Genomic DNA, 11,573 nt, shown 5'->3' with positions numbered 1-11,573 from the left:
GGAGACGAGACGCTAGGCAGATCCAGGTGGGATTCAGAACTGGAGATGATCAGGTGTTACGGCATTACAGTTTATAAAAAAATTGTTGTATCAATTAAAACAAGAGGTCATGAGACAGATGTGACTCTGATGCCATGGCTGGCTACATAAGAAAACTAAAATCCAAACCTATAAAGGCTTCAAGGTCACAAAATTAAAACCGCTAAGGACAACCAACACGCACAGCCAACTAGGCTTTGAGCTATAGCCAGTCAACGATCTCCTTACCTTTCTTCTATCTTTTCTCTACTAAAGCCTCTCCCCAAGCTCCTGTTGGTACAGCACTCCTAACCACTTCCAGCTTGGTGCTGCCCAGTTTGAATCAACTTTTGCCCAAATACACTCGTAAAATTGTTAATATGCCTCAGTTTATCTTTTTATGGTTCTGATGTCATTAGAGGGAACCAATGGAGAACCTCACGGCCTCCAGGAGTGACGAGCAGCCACGGGAAGGTACCTGCTGATCCCCCTTGGGCTCCCTGCTTTGTCGCTGCCTCCGGAGGTGATGGGGAAGTCCCTCTCAGATCCTAGCTGCACAGTTTTTGTATTATGAGCTTTCAGACTTTATTTGAGCATTTCTTTTCCTGACCTAGGTCTGGAAACCACCTGGAGTCGGACTGGATCCAGGGTCATACTGGTCCAACTTGGCAACCAGACTGAGTCCAGGGTGAAGACTCTGGTGAATAAAATTTTGTTTTAAGGCTGAACCAAAAGGTTAACCTAACCAAAGAGAATTGTGAATTACAGTGACCACAGCGGAGAACCTTTAACCTAGAGAAGCTTATCCATTTAGGAGATGCCCTAGAGAAAATGGGGTCTCAGCCAAGGACTCGCCATAAAAAGTAGACAGAAGTTTATTTATCCCCCTCTACAGTTTCTGTGACCAGGATGAGACCCGCTGGGACACCTCACGTGCTTCGGAGCCTGCAGATGGGATCCTGGGAAAACTGGCACAAGCCAGGAAAGGGTGAGAATTCCTACCAAAGTCAACTCTTCCAGATCTCCACCTGTGGTGCCTGGTTGTGAGGGGAAGGTAACATTTCACACTGTCACTCCCTTTCCAAATTCACATTGACAGGCAAAACACACACACACACACACACACACACACACACACACACACAACAAAACAAAAATAACATTTGTAAGAATAAGATCTTTGAATTGTGACTCGTGGGTTTACCTTTGGGAATGCATCATTGTGGACCCCTACTCTCCTAGGGACAGCGACTACCTCTCGTTTGTCCTGTTTGTGTTCTGAGAACTTGGCTTCAGTTGGTTAAGCAGCTGACCTCAGCTCAGGTCATGATCTCACGGCTCGTGAGTTCAAGCCCCACATCAGGCTCTGGGCTGACAGCTGGGAGCCTGGAGCCTGCTTTGGATTCTATGTCTCCCCCTCTCTGCCCCTCCCTCGCTCATGCTGTGTCTCTCTCCCTTTCAAAAATAAACATTTAAAAAATTAAGATAAAATATAATAAAAAATTGTTTCTTAAAGACGGCAGCAAGTTATCTGTTCAGATGGCTTTAAACGTTTTTACCAGTATTTGGAGAGATCTTTAAGATTTTCACCTATTTTCCAAATAACCCTCCATTTTTTTTTTCTTTTTCTTTCCTTCTGGTAAGAATCCCTTACTGGATTTTATATTTCAGGGATGGTCCTCACTTCCTAGAGAAGGCTGGGAGGCCCCAAAATATGGATGAACAAAATTATGGGTTGCACTCCATCCGCGGGTAGGGTTTCCTCTTTGCTGCCAGCTCTCAGGGGAACTGTCTAAATCTTTTCTTCCTTTGGCTATCTTTGGGAGTGACTCTGGATCCTGGGAGGACTGTTTCTTCTATACCTCTTTAGGGGTACCTCTTGCATCCTTGGGGTTGTTCAGGAAACCTGACAAGAGAGTCAAGAGAATTTAAAATAATTCTATGGGCAGAAGCTGGCCAAATTGGAAGCCGGTACTCAGAGCCTAAGAGGAAGGTTTTTTTAAAGGCCTTCTCCCCTAAGTTAAATGAAACTATGTACCCAAGGGAAAGAAAACCATTCCAAAGACTAACAGCTCTAAATCTAGAATCTAGAAGCCTGTGATGTCCATCTCAGTTGAACATCTTCTTCCTGATTCAGAGAAGCAAACTGAAGGTAATACAGTTGGATGGGGGGTCAGCCTTGAGATCATTGAGGTTACAACCCAAGTCTGGGAGGAATTAAAAACAACTGTACTCGTCTTACATATCAAGTCTTTACAAGAACAGAAATACTGCTCTAGAAAGAATTCAAAGCCCCCCACCCCCATCGTTTTTACCAATCCCAAAACCTTCCCTATTCACCTCCAAAGGCTTGCAAGTATTGTCAATTTCTTGATTTAGGATCAAAAGTCCTTAGCGGAACTTGTATTCTTTCCCTGTGCTTTGAGAAGTCAATATTGTACCAACCTTCCCTAGGAACTGAGGGCCATCTCTGAAATACAAACTCCAGTGAGGGGATTCTTATCAGAAGGGAAAGAAAAAGGAAAAGAGGAAAGGGGTGCTATTTGGAAAACAGGTGAATTAAAAATCTTAAAGATCTTCTCTACAAATACTGGTAAAAACGTTAAAGCCATCTGAACACAAGATAAACTTACTGTTTATCTTGTGTTCAAAAAACACAATTTTATTTATTTATTTTTTTAATGTTTATTTTTGAAGGAGAAAGAGACTGGGCACGAGCATGGGAGGGGAAGAGAGGGGAGACACAGAATCTGACACAGGCTCCCGACTCCAAGCTGTCAGCACAGAGCTCAACGTGACTCACAAGCCATGAGATCATGACCTGAGCTGACGCTTGACCAACTGAGCCACCCAGGCTCCCCAAGAAACACAATTTTAGATCCAATTGTTCTCTTATAAACTAGTGACTTTTACATTAATAATGCCCGTTTCATGGCTAAAACTTTAAAACAAAAGCTATAGGTCTCTGTTTATATTTGTCTTTATGTTTATGTATATCTATGTATGTATTTTACTGATGTGTGATATTTTTCTACCACATTGGCATTGCCAACATCAACTTGTAAAGGGCTCTATTTAATTGGCTTAAAGACAAACAACCTCAAGGACAGAAAAGCACTCTACAAATTAAGTATGTTCTCAGAAATATAAACACTAACCCAAATGTTTTTCAAGGTCACACGATCTGAGATAATCTACAAATGAAATTTTCAAGAATACTGATGCTTTACTGTATGTGTACTTAAAAATAGTTTCCAGGGCACCTGGGTGGCTCAGTCAGTTAAGTGTCCAACTTCAGCTCAGGTCGTGATCTCATGGTTCGTGAGTTCGAGCCCTGTGTCAGGCTCTGTGCTGATAGCTCGGGGCCTGGAACCTGTTTCAGATTCTGTCTCTCTCTCTCTCTCTCTCTCTCTCTGACCCCCCCCCCATGCTCGCTCGCTCTCTCTCTCTCTCTCTCTCTCAAAAATAAGTAAACATTAAAAAAGTGTATTTTTTAAATAGTTTCCAAAATGTTTCTGGTAACTTGAAACAAAAATATACTGAGATAAGTTAAATGATGGATATTCATTGAGTATCTCAGATCATTTCAAGATAAGATAAAATAATGAAACATCACTGAACACAGTTTTTATCTACTTTTGGCTTCTTATTACAGAAAAACTAAAAACATTTGGGTGTGTTAATAAACATGTTCTCTGCATCACTGAAATGATGTACTACTGAGGAAGCATATGCTTCTAGAAATCAAGAAATATACTCATGAATCTGCCAATACAAAGAATGCTGATTTCTTACTTTTCACTAGAAATTAAGGTTCCTAAGGGTTAAAAACTCTAGTTAATATGGAACTGTTAACAACTAGAAATAATAAGGGAAAAAACTCTGTATGCAAGGAAAGTAAAATGTGTTTTGGCCAAGAAAAGGTCAGGAGGTATGAAGATGCTTTTTTGTTAAGGGAAATGAAAGGAATTTTTCCCTAAACTAAAAGCTGGTTCCTTCAGGGGCACCTGGGTGGCTCAGTCGGTTAAGTGTCCAACTTCAGCTCAGGTCATGATCTCACGGTCTGTGAGTTCAAGCCCCGCATCGGGCTCTGTGCTGACAGCTCAGAGCCTGGAGCCTGTTTCCGAGTCTGTGTCTCCCTCTCTCTCTGACCCTCCCCCATTCATGCTCTGTCTCTCTCTGTCTCAAAAATAAATAAATGTTAAAAAAAAAAATTTTAAAGCTGGTTCCTTCAGAATGGGAAAGAGGAGAATAAAGGACAAACTGAATGGACTATGGAAAACTGGGAACAGAGAGACAGAGGGAATTTTTACCTTGTGTACTCAAGCTGGCCAAAACTGAATTGTTACTCCAAGGGTTTTAAACGTAAGCTTTAATACAATAGGGTACTTACGTAAAACTAAAAAGTTTCTTTCATCTACCTAAAGGACAAAGTTGTCCTAAACTCTTAGTCTGTTCTTGACAATGAGAGACTGTGAAAGGACTTCCTTTACCTTGTAAGTAACACACCTGGAAAACAAAGCTTTCGTGTTTTCCTAAATTAATTTCCTGTGCTTCGTGTTGCCTTTATCAGGTCTTTGATGCCTTAAGAAAACGGAGTCTTCTCAGTATTCGAAGAGCTAAAGCTTTCCTCACAACTATGTAACCTTCTGTATTTGCCTTTGAAATGTTCTGTCACTTTGGTGAAAGAGATAATTGAGTATATTCTTTCACAATGGCCTGTGATCCTACTTAGTCAAGCATCCAAACTTCCCAAAATCAAATTCGAAGTAAAGACTTTTTGACCTGGAAGTAAGTTTGGGATTTTCTAGAAGGTCCCTGGAACATTTCAAAAGATTTGCTGTCTCTCCTCATAAAAAGACAGATATTAATTAGGTAACTAATTAGCCTTATTTGCTGTTAAATTACATGAGAAGCACTGTCAAGTAAGAAGTAATAATTCTGTTATATTTGTGTGCATATAGGTTATTAATATAAGTGTTCCAGGGGCACCTGGGTGGCTCAGTCGGTTAAGCATCCGACTTCGGCTCAGGTCATGAGCTCACGGTCCGTGGGTTCGAGCCCCGCGTCGGGCTCTGTGCTGACAGCTCAGAGCCTGGAGCCTGCTTCCGATTCTGTGTCTCCCTCTCTCTCTGACCCTCCCCCGTTCATGCTCTGTCTCTCTCTGTCTCAAAAATACAAATATAAATATATTTTATTTAATATATATATGTGTGTGTGTGTGTGTGTGTGTGTGTGTGTGTGTGTGTGTGTGTTCCAGCAATTATATAAAATTCCTAGAAATCTGATATATGTCCTGGTACAATACTATCACTTACAATTCTAGTTATTATCTCAAACCCTGTATGCCACAGAAATAACCAAATTTTCTTGTTGACAGCATTATAATGAACTTTGAACAACTCTTTAACCATGGCCATTTTTAAATCTTTTTTCCCTTACAGAAACTTACTTTTCTACTCTGATGCTTTTGCAAATAAATGTTCCTACAAAAGTGCTTCTTCATCTTCCAGACGACTCATGGGAAGGACTCTAACAAGTACAAGTTTCTGATAACTTCCAGACCACACCACTGAGTAAGAATTGGCAGAGCTCTAAGGGAAAGACTGACAGTTTCATAAAACTAACAAAAGATCAAGATCAACAAGAATTAGTTACATTGGACTGAATGAACTGATAAAGATGATTTTGTAATTTTTATGACTTTTGTTTGAAACACTGTGGTGTTGTTTTTCTAGAGTTAGGAAAATCTGTCTTTTCTCTTAAACTATCATTAGTTTGGTAAAATGTACCTTTGTAAACAAAGATGAAACATTTATCTTTTCTCCTTATCTGATTCCTCCAGAATTTGGAAACTCCATTCTTATTTTCATGGAGATACAGTTATTTGCTTAAGTTCAATAAGAATCTGTTCTCCTTGCAACAGGATACAATTGGAAACATTGGTTATATGACCAAGACTTTGATGAAATGTCATATTTGAGAATATGCATAAAATCAGATGTGAGAAGATAGTTTGAAGGAACTAAAGTTGACTTATGGAGCCAAAAAAGTCCCTGGGAACAAAGAGCCTGGCACCTTGCTTACAGAGTTCTCAGCAACCTTAGCAGGTGAGTAAGGTAGGTCACTTCCTGGCAGACCCAGGAACTTCAAGATATCCTGGGGACCTCATGAAGAGAAGAATTCACCCAAACAGATAGGTATTGCAAGTGAAGTCTGATGGTGAGTTCTTGGCCTGGCTTCTTAGCCTGGAGAGGCTATAAAAGTCCTATCTAAGACTCCCTGTGAAAAGTTCCAGAAAAGCAGATTTTTAAAAGGTCTAATATGGTCAATCGCTATTCTTGCTGCACTTATGTAAATAATCAGGCCAACTTTAATAAGATTAGATTTATTATGCAAACAAATTAGTCTTACTGTAATTATCTTTATTAGAAATAGGGGCGCCTGGGTGGCTCAGTCAGTTAAGTGCCCGACTTTGGCTCAGCTCATGATCTCACTGTTTGTGAGTTCGAGTCCCGCGTCGGGCTCTGTGCTGACAGCTCAGAACCTGGAGCCTGTTTCAGATTCTGTGTCTCCCTCTCTCACTGTCCCTCCCCGACTCACACTCTGTCTGTCTCTCTCTCTCTCAAAAATAAATGTTAAAAAAAATATTTTTTAAAGAAATGAGGGTGATGTAGAACAAACACTGTGTTTCAGTAGAGGATTATAACACAACCTATAGATATCAGATTCGACTCCTGTTCATTGTCTTTGAGGTTTTATTTTATATATATATATATGTATATGTATATATATATATATATATATGTATATGTATATATGTATATATATGTATATGTATATATATATATTTTTTTAACGTTTATTTATTTTTGAGACAGAGAGAGACAGAGCATGAATGGGGGAGGGTCAGAGAGAGAGGGAGACACAGAATCTGAAACAGGCTCCAGGCTCTGCACTGTCAGCACAGAGCCCGATGCAGGGCTCGAACTCACAGATGTGAGGTCATGACCTGGGCCGAAGTCGGACACTTAACGGACTGAGCCACCCAGGTGCCCCTATATATATATTTAAAATATCCCCCGTTTTCTCCCACCGTCCTGATTTGGATCACAGAGGCTGCCCTTAAAGCGCCTTATAAGGGACCATACCTCAGGCTCTCTCCACAACCCAACAGCAGCCATACTTTAGGGATTTGAACCTTGGGTCCCATCCCCCAAATGAAAGGGACTCATTTAGACACTTGGAACTGCATACCAGCTGGAGATCTTAAATTAAAATTAACTAGGGAGGTTCCTTCCCAGAATTAGAGAACATCTTGAGACAGACAGCTCTCCCAAGGTCATGAATCAAGATTTTCAACCCCAGTATGAAACTTTTACTCCTTTCGCCTTTTTGCTCCTTGCTTCCTCTCTGTGTTAACGCACAGGAAGGCAACACTCCTTCATTCTGGCAGCTGTCACTGAATCTACTGCTGAGTCCACAGCTGTACAACCAAAGTCCCCAAACACTCTTGCTAAGGTGGGTTTTTTTTAATGTTTGTTTATTTATTTTGACAGAGAGAGGGAGAGAGAGAGCACGCACACAAGTGGGGGAGGGGCAGAGGAGGAGAGGGAGAAAGAGTCCCAAGCAGGCTCCGCTCTGTCTGTAGGGAGCCTGATGCGGGGCTCGATCCCAAGAACCAGGAGATCATGACCTGAGCCGAAATCAACAGCGGGAAGCTTAACCAACTGAGCAACCGAGTTGGTCACCCAGGTGCCCCAAGGTGGTTTTGGATAACAGAATTGCTTTATGTTACTTACTGGATGAACAAAGAGGAAGCTGGATCATTGTTGTACCTGGACGATTACCTCTGGTACTACAACACATACAAGAAATTAACAAGTCACTTGGTTAAAACAGGTTGATGACCCCCACCCCGTGTACATTCTTTGATTTATTTGATATCAGCTGGGTGGTTCATGGAGGCCCTAGCGAAGGAGGAAACTTCAGTCTCTTGGTACCAGCCTCCCAACAGTCATCACTGGAGTCTCCCTGGACCACCAGCTTCTCTCCAAGGTCTTAAATGCATGTTCACAGCCATCCGCAGTATATCACATGGTCCCACTGAGCGCGGAGAAATAGAAAAAAGGTAAGCAACCAGATGAACAAGATGAAAAACAATTCTTCCACAGATCTGCCCTCACAACTTATGAGTGTCACAAGGACACAAGAGCCACTTAACTCTCACGGTGACTGGAGAGTGGTGCCCATATCAACTTTTTGGTCAATCTCTCATGGATGAGAGGATGGCCAAAAGAGGGAAAGTGTTTAATTAAACAAGGACAGTAGACCAATAATGCTCTCAGGCCATGGCAGCCTACATGAAAAGCAAACCAAAACCTAAGCCTCTAAATGCCTCAAAGTTACAAAATCAAAATGCTAAAAGCAACCAATCATGAACAGCTAACTAAACTCTAAGCTATAGCCAATCAATTAACTTTCTTACATTTTTCTGTTACCTTAATTTTCTTTCTCATGTTCCCCAAACTCCTGTTGGTGAAACACTCCTAATCGCTCTTGGTTTGGCACTGCCTGATCCAAATCAATCCGTGTTCAAATAAACTCAAGATGTTTAATATGCTTCAGTCTACCTTTTAACAAAATAGATATTTGGTCTTCATCCCTGTTCCCGGCACAGAGCCCCTGAAGCCCTTAAAATTTTTTCCTAAATGATGAGAGGCCTAAAGGTGTCTTTTGCTGTGTTCATGAAGTGACTTTTGGACCACACCTAAGGAAGGGGCCGGCTGCCAGGAGAATCAAGCCTGTGATTAGAAGGCTGGACCTTTTAGTCCCCTCCTGGGCCTCTGCAGAGGAAAGAGGGGCTGAAGGCTGAATCAACTGGCAAAGGCCGATGACTTCATCATTCATGCCCGTGTAATGAACTCTCCATGAAAACCCAAAAGGATGGGGTTCAGAGAGCTTCTGGGCTGCTGCTGAATCTGGGACCTGGGGAGCCTGGCTTGCTCGGAGAGGGCTCAGAAGCTCCTCACCCCTTCCCCATACCATGTCCTCTTGGCCTCCTCTATCTGACTGTTCCCGAGTTACAACTTTTTATGATAAACCTAGAATCTAGTAAGTAAAATGTTTCTCTGAGCTCTGTGAGCCTCTCTAGCAAACTAACTGAACCCAAAGAGTAGGTCACTGGAACCCCCGATCTACAGTCAGCTAGTCAGAAGCGCAGGTCACAACCTGGGCTTGTGACTGGCATCTGAAGTGTAGGGGAGACAGTCTTGCAGGACTGAGCACTTAGCCTGTGGGATCGTACTCCCTCTCCAGGTAGGTAGTGTAAGGACTGAGCTAAATACCCAGCTGGGTACCCGGCCGGTGCCTGAGAACTGCTTGTTACTGAGAGAGGGAAGGGGAACCCACAATGGAACTGGGTGCAGAATCAGGAGGTACGAGTGATGAAAGAGAAGGAAGGGTCTCAAATCTATCTGAGCTTTGTGTTTTGTGACACTAGATGGATGGGGCCTTCAAACTCACTGCCTAAAGGTGTGATCGGTGTTACCACACTGCAGCACTCAAAGGTGCACCCTCCACCTTGAAGTCAATGCCGGTGGTGTCCCCTGGACTTGTGCACAAGCAGCTACCCCGTGAGACATGTGACCCACAGACAAGATGTGGTTGCCTGACCTGGGCCCAATTTCCCCCTATCGTTTTCCTCCTAGTGCGCCTGACGGCCGTCACCAATGAAACCTGTGCCCAAAGCCCAGTGGAATCAAGTGTTTCATGTTTCCCTGTTCAAGTTAAACCCCGCCCACTGAAATCACATGACGAGCCTGGCCTTTCAGAGGGATCTGGACAAAAGGAAAGCAGGAAGAGGAAAGCCTCTGTGCGCACATGACTCACGCCGGAGGCACGCTGGAGGGCTGTCTGCTCTCTCCCCACTCATCGCTATCGTCAACGTAATGCTCACATAGCCCAGCGCGTATAGTTTTCTGGACATGTGGCCTGTGGCTGGGAAGAGCCGTGGATGCCGCTACTCCCGGGCCAACAAGTCACACTCCACAGAATTAACCGGAAGCCCAAGACGGCCTCACCCCTTGCAGCTTGAGAAGGCTGGAGCAAGGAAACAAAGATCTCTTCAGGCCTCCCCCAGAGACTCCAAGGCAGCCCAGATGACGCCAGGGCCCCTAAGGAATGAGGGGGCCACGCCTCTGCCAGGGGTTCCAGTCGAGTAAAGCCAGAGAGGAACCCACTCTACCCAGTAACTGGCAGCAGGGGGAGGTGTTCACACCTCAGAACATCACAGCAAAACAGACGGCACTGGGTGGCATCCAGGGAACCTCACCTGCCCTTCTGCCTCCCCCCTGCTCACCTCCGCCATCAAGTGCACTGGGGCTCTGCCCCATACCCCGATCCACTGGCAGATCAGCCCCCGTGAGGCGGGGACACCCACAGAAGCCAAGCCCTGGGTCGCAAGAAAGATGAAGCCTCCTGAATCCTGAAACCAAATGAGACTACGTATGTCAAGAAGTAATTTACAGGGGCGTCATTGGGACGTCGGGTTGGAATCCTGCTCTATCTTTGGCTGTGGGACCTGGGGGGAGATTCTTAACGTTTCCGTGCCTCAGTTTTCTCATCTGTGAAAGGAGGATGATGGTGAGTAGCTCTATCGCTCGGAGTACTGTGAGGATACAAAGTGTCAGACCAGCACCTGGCAAGTGGGGAGCAAACAACATCATCCAGTAAGAGCGTCTCCTATTATTATTCTTTTAGGACAGGAGTCTGACAAGCTGCTCCCAGGCTACAAGCAGCAGGCTGACAGCGTGCAGTTCCTGCCTGCTTCCCGTAAGCTCCAGCCGCCACCGTGCGTGAGGGGGTGCCGAGGGCCCCCTGGGAGGACAACGTTTTGTTACAGAGGCTTATGATGATGAATACGATTCTCAACTCTTGCCTTTTGCCAAGCTATAGCTTTAACACTTAAAGAAGTGGCCTGAGCCTTTCTCATTTCCCCCAATAAATATATTGAACAGCTGTGTGGGGTCAAGAAGTTTTCCATCTCCATAGGCCTGTCTCCTTGACTGTAAACCAAAAGCTCTCTGAAGTCCCTTCCAGCAGCCACATTCTAGAAGGGTCCTTGATGCCAGGTGTTCATAAAGCCAGCCAGGGACCTCTGTACTTGTGTGTGAAGTTCCCCTTTTCCCACTGAGGGTCTCGTCTTTGCTTTTTCGTCTTGTGTCTAGAAATCAACATTTCAACGTTGCAGTCAGAGTAACTCTCCAAATTTATAAATGTGACAGCTAAAAAAAGATACCTCTGAATGGTAAAATGCTTCCCAATAGGTATTTCTAGTACCTCACAATTTGTCCTGGGACTAAGTGGTGTCCAGGAGCTTGTAAGAGTCACTGTAACCCCACCTAACCCACCCTCGGTGAGGAAGTCCAAAGGCCATAAACATTTACCAGTAAGAACGTGCCAGACGCTGCGGCCAGCCCCTCCTTCTCTCTCTCTGCAGAGTCCCATCACAGGGGATTATAGCACTGAGGGGTCAGAGAGAACTTTAAAGTTCA

At 43.9% G+C, this 11,573-nt stretch overlaps 1 long non-coding RNA gene across 1 annotated transcript; it reads left to right on the top strand.

Moving 5' to 3' along the window:
- The first annotated feature begins 639 nt into the window (after window positions 1-639).
- Window positions 640-6,422, top strand: LOC123593005. The gene is made up of 2 exons (XR_006710052.1): window positions 640-1,006; window positions 5,463-6,422. It is a non-coding gene; the product is annotated as an uncharacterized LOC123593005 (long non-coding RNA).
- Window positions 6,423-11,573: the final 5,151 nt, after the last annotated feature.

This window comes from Leopardus geoffroyi, chromosome D4 (assembly GCF_018350155.1).
Source record: "Leopardus geoffroyi isolate Oge1 chromosome D4, O.geoffroyi_Oge1_pat1.0, whole genome shotgun sequence".
In the NCBI taxonomy this organism is placed as follows: Eukaryota; Metazoa; Chordata; class Mammalia; order Carnivora; family Felidae; genus Leopardus; species Leopardus geoffroyi.
Note: the sequence above shows the minus strand (reverse complement) of the source record. Positions and strands in the feature narration are given on the sequence as shown.